The following is a 9,814-nucleotide window of genomic DNA, read 5'->3' on the forward strand; positions in this document are numbered from 1 at the left end:
CAGGGGATCACAGGTCCATCCTTGACAGGGGATCACAGGTCCATCCTTGAGGGGGATCATGGGTCCATCCTTGACAGGGGATCACGGGTCCATCCTTGACAGGGCATCACGGGTCCATCCTTGACAGGGCATCACAGGTCCATCCTTGAGGGGGATCACAGGTCCATCCTTGACAGGGCATCACAGGTCCATCCCTGACAGGGGATCACAGGTCCATCCTTGACAGGGGATCACGGGTCCATCCTTGAGGGGGAGACCAGGCACTCGCAGGACAGCCAAACACCAATCCTGCATTGCCTTAGTCTTGCATTATTCAGCCTCTGAAATTGTGAGAAATACATTTTTGCTATTTATAAATAACTCAACCTCACATTTTATCTTAGCAGCACAAACAGAATGAGTCAGAGGTGTAAAAGGAAAAACTGTTTTGGGTAGCATTTCCCGTGACAAGTTTGATTGCAAGAGACCTTTACCAGGAATCAACAATGCCACAAGGGCAAGGAAAACAGGAGGAGGAGAGAATCAAAGTTTGTGCTTAGTATAAACTTCCACTCCCCTCCGAGGTCTCCCTGGGGACACCACCCATGTTCCTCCCTCTCCAAGGCCATTCCTTTCACAAGAAATTCCTCCTTTCTCAACCCACTGCTGGGAGGCCCTCTCCTCACCTTTCTAGGTCCCCCAGTACCATCTATGGGATCCTCACAAACCCCAGAGTCAGCCCACACTAATGGACAGCAGTGCATTGCAGGGTCCCCATGTGGAGCCACAGCTGTGCACCCTGAAGATCTCCAGAGGCAGGGAGAGCACTGGCTGCTGCCTTCTGAACTGCGTGCAGAAGAAGCCAGGGAGGCTGCCTGGGAGAAGAGGGCTCTTCTGAGGTGATCTAGGCTGGAGGGCTGCTGCAGGGCCACACAGAGCCCTCCAGGGACTCCACGGCAGCTGAGACCCTCCCTCCAAGCTGCCCTCCTCCTCTTTACCCAGAGTCTGTCTCCTGGCTTCCTCCCAGTTTCCTCTCACCCAGGGAAGCAGCCCCTGGAAGATCATGTTCTGTCTTCCCACCAGTGTGCACTGCGGGTGTCTTGTGATCCTCTGAGTCATGCAACAGATGACCATGGCAGGGCAAACACACGCATGCCTCTCTCCCAGGTAAACATCATCTCTCAGAGACAGTACAGAACAACCCGCAATGAGGAAAGTAAATGTCATCCTCATTGTCTCCTTCATTTGCAAGGCAGGACCTCTTACATAATGGCACTAAAATGTCTCATTACTGTGCCAACCAGTAGGAATCCTACCATTGTCCCCAGCCCCTTTCTCTCCACCTTCAAAACTGGACTTCTCTGCATCTGCTGGGAAGGATAACGCAGCTGCTGCTAAGCAACGGGCAGGGTAGTCTTGATGCGTTCTTTCAGTTCCGCCACACTTGGTGATAATGAGGAAATGAAGACATTTGACCTGGAGGAATGCTGTCACTTCCATAAAAACCAGCACAACCATTTCTTGACCTGTTCTCCAACACACTCTTTACAGGGAAGCCATCTGCTGTTTTACTACCTCGATGGTCAGAGAGAAAGCCCAGGTCTTCACCTGCACAGCAGTTGGCAGCAGAGGGAGGAGGGAGGCTTTCTCCCCCACCTCCTGCTGTCCTGGTCCCTGGTGCTGTCAAACCACACTGGCATTGCCAGTAGTAACAACACTCATATGAATCACCACAGAGCCTCCCCTCTCTATGTGTGGGTGAATATCAAAGTCAAAAAATGGTTTTTTTCTTAAAGAAATTTTGAACATCTTGAAGTTACTGTCCTATCCATGAATAATATTCCAAGAGGAGCCACTTGGATAAGCCAAAGGCCTCCAGATCCATGTAAGTGAAAGCAGGTCCTTCCTGTTCACACAACAGGGGAGAGAACAGGCAGATTCTGAGGGTCAAGGCCCTGGAGCAGGTGCAGGGACAGAAGGCAGGGAAAGTGTGCAGGATTTTGCACAGTAGGACCGAATTCTGGGTAGGACAAGTGAAGGTGCATTTGGATGACCCGGGCAAGAGCAGCCAGCCCCAGAAAGCTACTGTGGCAGGTTCTTCCTGGTCAGCCAGAGGAGAAGGAGAAATGCACAGGGAATGAGCTCTGCTAGGACTCACTGCTAGGACTCTGCTGCTGGACTCAGCACGCGACTTCGGCGTTCACCTTAGAACCTCCGGAATACATGTGATTTGAACCAGTCTACAAGCAGAAAGATTAAAACAAAACTTGCTTCTGGTGACTTCAGTATGCTCTCAAGCTAGGGTGCAAATTCAGGCTTAGAGCTGGTGAGCAGGGATCTACCGTTGCTTCGTGAAGGCCATTATCTACAAGGTGGATAGAATCTGCCAGAAATAAAATTTGAGCCTCAGTCCTATCTTTGCTCTAGCTAGTTAAAAAGTGGATGAAACTACAGACTTTGTGGTATCATACATGGTCTGTACAAACCCTTGAGTTCATCATTTTAGGGGTAGGGGAAGAGATAGGAAAAAATCTTAAGAGAACAGTATAGTGGGGCGCCAAGCTTGGGCATGGTGGTACACATCTATAATCCCAGCATGCAGAGGCTGAGGCAGGAGGATTGCTATTGGTTCAAGGCCAACCTGGGCTACATAATGAGTTCAGACCAAGCCTCCACTGCATAGCCAAAAATTACATGGTATAGAATATTAATATAGCATGATAAAATAGTAAACAAATACTTGTTTTTGCTCTTCAACAAAGACAGGAGCAAAACCATAAGGTGAAAAGCCACAAGAAATAAGATCAAGATATTTTTAAAAAAATTTAGGACGCTGGAAAACAAATGAAGAGTGAAAACTACACGAACTGAACCCCCCGTCTGGGAGGAAGGAGCTGGAGAAGGCCAAGAGCGAGACCTCAAAAGAGAGCAGAGCAAGGCTGATGTGTGGAAAACATGTCAGGAAGACAGGGACGCCAGCTGGCGTCCTCATTGGGTCGGGTCCCCAGCATGGCACGAGGTTTGCCAGCGGGAGTACGGATTTGGGCTCTTCAAACATAGCTAAGATGAGGGGCTCAGCATGTGCTGGAGGGCGCAGGAGGCCCAGTGAAGGAACGATTCCCCTAAATGGCAGGCCACAGCCCACATCCTCTGCTCAGCTCCCTGGTGCCTTTGAACCGCCATGCAGGAGAAGGACCAAGTGCTCTTCAGTGAAACTCAGTGAGCTGAGAGGAAAGATCTCCCGGTTCTGACACTCGGCAGGATCAAACAGCCTCTCTCTCCCTCAGCGTTTCCAGTGAGCTTGCCAAGGGTCACCAAACATTTGCAAAAGAGACTCTAAGCAAAGAAAAAAATCTAGTCAAGCGTATATAAGTAAACAGAGATAAAGGAGGACCAAACAGAGATAAAGCAGGGAGCATAGTAAGCTTCTAAGATCCAGACTCCTACAAAGAGAAGATACGATGTTACAGGCATAAAACAAGAACAGAAAGTCAGAAAAAGAGGATCCAAGAATGAAAGTAAAAAACACATGGCAATTACATTATTAGAATGTAAAAAATAATTGTAAAACAAAGTTCAGAAACCTTCTCAGTACCCTTTTTTAAGGAGCAATATTAGGAGAAAAGGACAGAATCCGTGCAGCAGAATAAACATCTACATGATGATAAAAGATGGCAGGCACCAGATGGAGCCTGGGCAGCTTCCAGCTGCGCCCACCGAAGCCTACCACAGCCTCCATTCTGAGGCTACGCTCCCTGAGGCCACATGCCTGAGGCCACATGCCTGAGGCCACATGCCTGAGGCCACATGCCCATGAGCTGCTCCCACCACTTAAAGAGGCAGAAGCTGCATAATTGGTCAGTGCCTGCAAGACACAGGTCTCTGACAGAACCACTTGGCTCCACGCTGGCAGTCCACTGAAGAGGTGTCGCTCCAGCCTTCTTTTCCTCTGCATTCCAGGTATCTCAGGTTTGCGCCCCACCCCGGCCTCTCAGACCTGCTCCACGTTCTCTCGTGGCCAACACTGTAACAAAAACCTGCTCTTCATACTGTCCTGTCATCTGCTTCTTGGAGGACCCAGGTAATATTTACAGGTTCCACAATTAAGTATTAAAAAAATAAAGAGGGAAGATTATGAAATTCTCAGAATTAAGGTCCATGAACTCCAAACTGAAAGGATGTACTAAAAATCCAGAAGAACAACAAAAACTGTGAAATTCCCACATCAAGACAATTTTTTAAAAATTCCAAAACACTGGAGATGCAGCAAGAACTACATATTGCGCAAAAGCAACAGCAACAATTACAAACCTCGGGGCTGGGGAGACTGCTCCGTGGTCTAAGTGCCTGCCTGGCAATCGCGAGGACCGGCTTCCATCCCCAGTACCAAATGTTGAGCCACTGTGCTAGCTACCAAAAGTGGGCATGGTGGCACATGCCTGGAATCCCAACACCGGGGAGGCTGAGACAGGAGGATCACTACAAGTGCTGGCTGTGTAGCGAGACCCTGTACCAAATAAATAAATAGTCTTTAAAAATTACAAATCTCTCTTTTTTTTTTTCCTGCCCAGCAGGCACATTTATTAGAACTGAATGCAAGACTCTTCCTTTTCAGAAGACCACAAAGTTCCAAACTAATATGGTGTCCCTCTGCCCCAATTCTTCCTTTTTTTTCAGAGACAGGGTTTTACTGTATAGTTCAAGGTGCCCTTGAACTCTCAGCAACCCTCCTGCCTCAGCCTCCCAAGGAGCACTGGGATTATGTGAGCAGGCATGTTCCACCCTCTGCTCCATTTCTATAACATACTCTCAGGCCCTGGCAATGGCCTGAGCTGCCCCCAGAGCTGTGAGTTGCTGAATCTTCTGGCTCATCATTTCCATGACAGCTTGTTTCATGGTGTGCTTCTCCTGTAGGGCTGGCTGGATTTTCTTCATCTGCCTGGTGAGGAAGTCCATCTTCCTCTTGAAGGAGCCCCTGGCATCCTCAGCTGTCTTCTCCACACAGTAGCCAGTTCCCACATCGATGAGCACGTGTTCTACACCACAGAGCTTCCCAGGGATGTACACAGAACTGGCCAGTAGGATGAGTAATTCTCTCCCCTTGTTGCTCTTGTTCAGCACGTTCAGATAGTCCTTGGCTTCCACACACTTGGTCTGCACCACCGTGAGCTGGCCGATGGACGTGGACAAGAACTCCTCTTCCTGGCCCTGCTGGCTCTTGAGCATTTCTAGTTGTGGCAGATTCAGCTCCATGACGTTAATCGACTGTGCTATGTCTGTAGGGAAAAAAATTACAAGTCTCAAGGCCACTTGAATGCTCAATCTGTTACCAAGAGCAGTGAATTGATTCTAAAATGAAACGTTGGAGGAAAATGATTCTACATATTGCCTAAACCCTCAGTGCAATGTACAGTTAGATTAAAGCAATTTTAGGTTTGTACTTTTCTTCTCCAGGACCATTCCCTTGGGTATTACCACATGTATGCACCGAAGAAAGAGAAGAATCCCAGGAACAGGCACAGTGGCCCCAGCACGGGGAGAAACACAAGGCCACCCTACGTGATGGCGAAGGGCCACCGACCGGGACGTCTGCCCAGCTGACCTGAGAACGGCCAGTGAGGGGAGGGGGCAGCTCTCGGGGAAAATGAGAACAAACGAGTTGCCAATAATTATGGTATACGGTGTTTTACGGTCCTGAAGATTTCTGGGGTGGATCAGTGGTAGCTGCATAGAAACAAGTACGTAAGAAAATGAAAAACTTGTTAACTCCACTAAAGGCAAGCAGATACAAGGAAAGGAAATGCGTTTATTAGTTGCTAACGTGGTTCAGCTGTGAAGAACACTGAGCGAGTCAATCATACAAACATAGGCCCGGGTTATAGCTCAGCAGCATAAGTGCCTGCCTGGCAAGCGCAAGGTCCTGAGTTCAATCTTCAGTGCCTAATAATAAATATACACATAAAGTATTGGCCTAACTCTTATTTATTTGGCCACAAGGGGAGGGGGAGGATGAAGAGAAGGAACTGTCATGTGCATAAGGCAAAGGAGAGCACTTTAAACCTTATATGCGTGTTACCAAAATCAAAATAAAATATATTTTAGAGGCACAGTTCCTTTTCACCTTTGAAGAACCTACAATGAAATTAGACAAGATGGAGCGTGTTTGAAGGTGGTGGATCTCTGCCATAGAAGGGGCATCTGGTTTCCCTTGAACACAACCCCAAGAGCCCTGGAAACGGTGCCCATCCTTGTCCGTGGGAAATAGGGCCTTAAGTCACCCTCAGCAACTTTGGGGCATTTTCACCCACCACGCACTGCTGGGTGAAGGGAAAGGCAGGTGAGTTTCCCTGTGCTGCTCTCACCCTCCCCAGTCTTCGGGCATCTCAGCCCACTTCCTGCCACATGGCCTTGCTAGTCTGTCATGTGCCTGCAAGTAGGGGCAGGGCCAGTGCTCAGTACTGGACCACTAGGCTGTCATTTTATTTTGTTTCTAGCACAAAGCATTTCCCTCTCCTTAGCTCTGTCTCTGATGGAAAGAGTCTCATCAAGTGATGCAGAAAACATCTGAGGTAGCCCACGTGTGTCTGGCAGTCAGACAGAAAGAATCTCCTTGTTTGAGTCATTAGATTTCTTGATAGGTGACTTTTCATCACCTCAGTCTTATGGAGTTTGCAAAGCAAGCTACAGAGACGCGGTGAGGCTGAGCTGAAATCTTCCCTTCCCCAGCCACCTGGACGTAAGTGACCTCAGGCCTCCATAGATGATGCGCCTCTGCCAAGGGCCCCTTCTGTGATTCAGGAAGGGCAGCCATGGAAACTGTACCACATGCGATGCACAGCGCCCCACAGGACTCCCGGCTCCTGCACGGGTCGGGGCAGGGGAACTCGCAGGCATAGATCCTTCCCTCTTTCAGGTTTGATTTTCTTAAGAGCCAGGACCTGGTAAAATGGTGACAGCAAACTCTGAATGAGTATACTGTCTGAGTTAGATAATCCATTGATACGATGAGAAGAGAGAATTGTTATTGTGCACAGCTGACAATGGAAAAGTCTTAAGAAAACACACACAAGAAATGAAGTGCTTTCCCTTCAAAACTGTAATTGCCACTTGCTGAGAAATGGTCAAGAAATTTTTTCAAGAGGGATAGAAGTCTGTGGTTGTAGCTCAGGGGTAGGGCTCTCACCTAGCATGTGCAAGGGCTGGGGTTCAATCCCCAGAACTGCAAAAAAGGTTTAAAAAGAAAAACGATAGAACTGAATGAAGGAAGGAGTTTGATGATTCCCATCTAAAGCTTGTTGAGAGCCTTATTAAGTAAAAGGCATCAACCTTACAAGTCTACATGCTACAAAGATGAATGAAACATGGTCCTTGCCCTGCAAGAGTTGGTGTTTTGTGGAGGAGACAACAGTCACAAACAAGATAAAGCATAAATACACAGCAAGTGTTACAAATACCCGGAAGAAGATGAAACTTCTTAGAAAGCCATGTTCAGATCAGGCACTACCGGAAGGGAGAATTAGAACAGAGGCCCAGAGAGGTGGGGGGCAAATGCAGAAGTAGCCAGAGGCCAGGGGAAGAATTGCGATGCCCAAGTGCAGAAACGCTGGCGCAGCAGAACACACACCGATGGATGGAGCAGGGCGGGAGAGGACAGAATGGGAAAAGCTTGCGGTGTTCGTGGGGATGCGGTCCCGACATGCCTCGGCACAGGCCTGTTGGTTTTCTCTTGGGAAGGGTCAGACACCTGGAGCACAAGAGCAATGGGTCTGTTACGGTTGTGTCTAGCTGTCCCCCCAAATCCTCATGATTTGTCACTTCTAGAGTTTGTGATTAACTCATGATCCACTGGGATTACATGTGGGAGCACTGCTGGGATTATGGGTGTGGGTGCTGCTGGGTTTATGGGTGTGAGTTACCCCTAGCCTGAGGCGGATAGTCTGGATGTAATTTAAGGGAGACAGATTTGCTCTCGGTAGCCACTGTTGTTGCTACTCCTCCCTTTTGCTCTTGTTGTCTTGTTGCCTGCCACCACCAAGAACTGCTGCCCTCTGCCATGTGCCACTCTGCCTTGGAGCCAGCCGAGTAAGGACTAAAACCTCCAGTAACGGTGAGCTAAATAAGCCCTTCCTTCCTTCATTTTGAGTGTTGGGTATTTGTCCCAGCAATGAGAGAAGAGTAACTGAGTCAGGGTCTTTCCACCTACTGGTGCTTATGATTTTGTTTATTTTGTTGCTTTGATTTTCTATCCTGAGATGTTTTGCTATGGTGTACCCAGAACCCCACATTCCTGTCTACCTAAGGACCTCACCAGCAGGTCCCATGGCTGCGCTAGAGTATTTCCGATATTTTGACACATCTCGTACATTTATGACAGACAAGAAACTTGAGCTCCCCTAGGATACCATGGGAGCACACCCTATATGCCCAGTCCTCACACACGGTCACGTTATTTATAAAGCCTGGACATTCATGAGAGTCCGAATGTGGAGTTACACAGGGAGGGCCGGTGCCAGGAGCCTGTGTGTTTGGCCTCCTTCCCTTCTCCGCCAGGCTTTCTAGAAAGAGACGCCATCCCTCAGCTATGTCCTGAGGTCTTCTCACCTCTCAGGGATGCTGGAGGGATTAAAAGCCTTCAGTCAGTCCCCGGGAACCAAGCACCTCACCAGTGCCTCGTAGCAACGGTATTTTCCACCTACCAGGTTGGAGACGAACAGGACATGGCTACCGGATCTTTTCTTTATGTAGACTGCGTATAAGGGCTGACCTCTGGGCTATCTGTGAGCCTTTAGCCTTCAAAGGTCGGCCATTGCAGGAAAACTTTCACATGGCTCAAGTTCAGGAGAGACTAGGCTCTTTGTTTGGTTTCTCCACTAACCTGCCCACTAAGAGCTGCCCTCTGGTAGCTGTTCTCCTAACAAGTGCGGCCATGGGACCTGCTGGTGAGGTCCTTAGGTAGACAGGACGGACCGCTTCCCCCTGCAGGTCCATGATGCTCACAGGCTCCTTGATGCTACTCCTTTCCCTGGGCCTCTTCTGCTGGGTAGGAGACAGGAAGTTGGTTTTGAAATTCTTGTTTTAAAGATGAACCAGCAGGCTTAGCAAGATCAGCTCCTCGGGGAAGCTTGCACACCCTTCCCCATACGCCCTGCACTCAGCCATGCTCTTGCTATACCTCCACGACCCTGGCTGTTCCAGTAGTCTTCATAGCTAGATGCCAGACTGATATCTGTAAAACGATCTAGTGCCATGGCCCCATGCAGCTGCCTTCTTAGAATGGAAACAGATTGAAAGGGAATTCAGAGCTACTCCTGGCCCGTCCACAATCCATGCATGCGCTTCACACTCCACAACAGCACCCAACAATGCAGCTTGCCTAGAGTCTCCTGTAAAACCTGGCCTTCTGGGACATCCCTACTTCATTCCTGATATCATCTTCCTACTAATGCCCCTTAGAACTCTCAGGGTAGGGCACTGGGGAGATGGCTCAGTAGAATAAGTGCTTCCCTGGCAAGCACAAGGGCCTGAGTTCAATCCCTGGTTCTGCCAAAAAAAGAACTCTTAGGGTGCTTACTTAAGTTAGAGGTGACTTCTTTTTTATTTTGTTTTATTTACAGATGCTAAGTAATGCACACATCCCCCTGCCTGCACTTGTGGGGCTTGTTTGCTAGGTCTAGAATAGTGCTTCCTCTAGGACTGTGTTCTGCACAAAGTGTCTGCAGCTTCAGTGCTGCAAAGAGTGATGCCAAGGAAGGAAAGAAGGAAGGAAGGAGGGAGGGAGGGAAAAAGGGAAGAAGGGAAGGAAAGAAGAAAGGAAGGAAGGAGGGAGGGAGGGAGG

The 9,814-nt window shown here is 48.8% G+C and overlaps 1 pseudogene; it reads right to left on the minus strand.

Annotated features, from left to right (window-relative positions):
- Positions 1-4,788: 4,788 nt before the first annotated feature.
- On the minus strand, positions 4,789-9,227 carry LOC101580410 (annotated as a pseudogene).
- Positions 9,228-9,814: the final 587 nt, after the last annotated feature.

This window comes from Octodon degus, unplaced genomic scaffold (assembly GCF_000260255.1).
Source record: "Octodon degus isolate 3935 unplaced genomic scaffold, OctDeg1.0 scaffold00136, whole genome shotgun sequence".
NCBI classification, from domain to species: Eukaryota; Metazoa; Chordata; class Mammalia; order Rodentia; family Octodontidae; genus Octodon; species Octodon degus.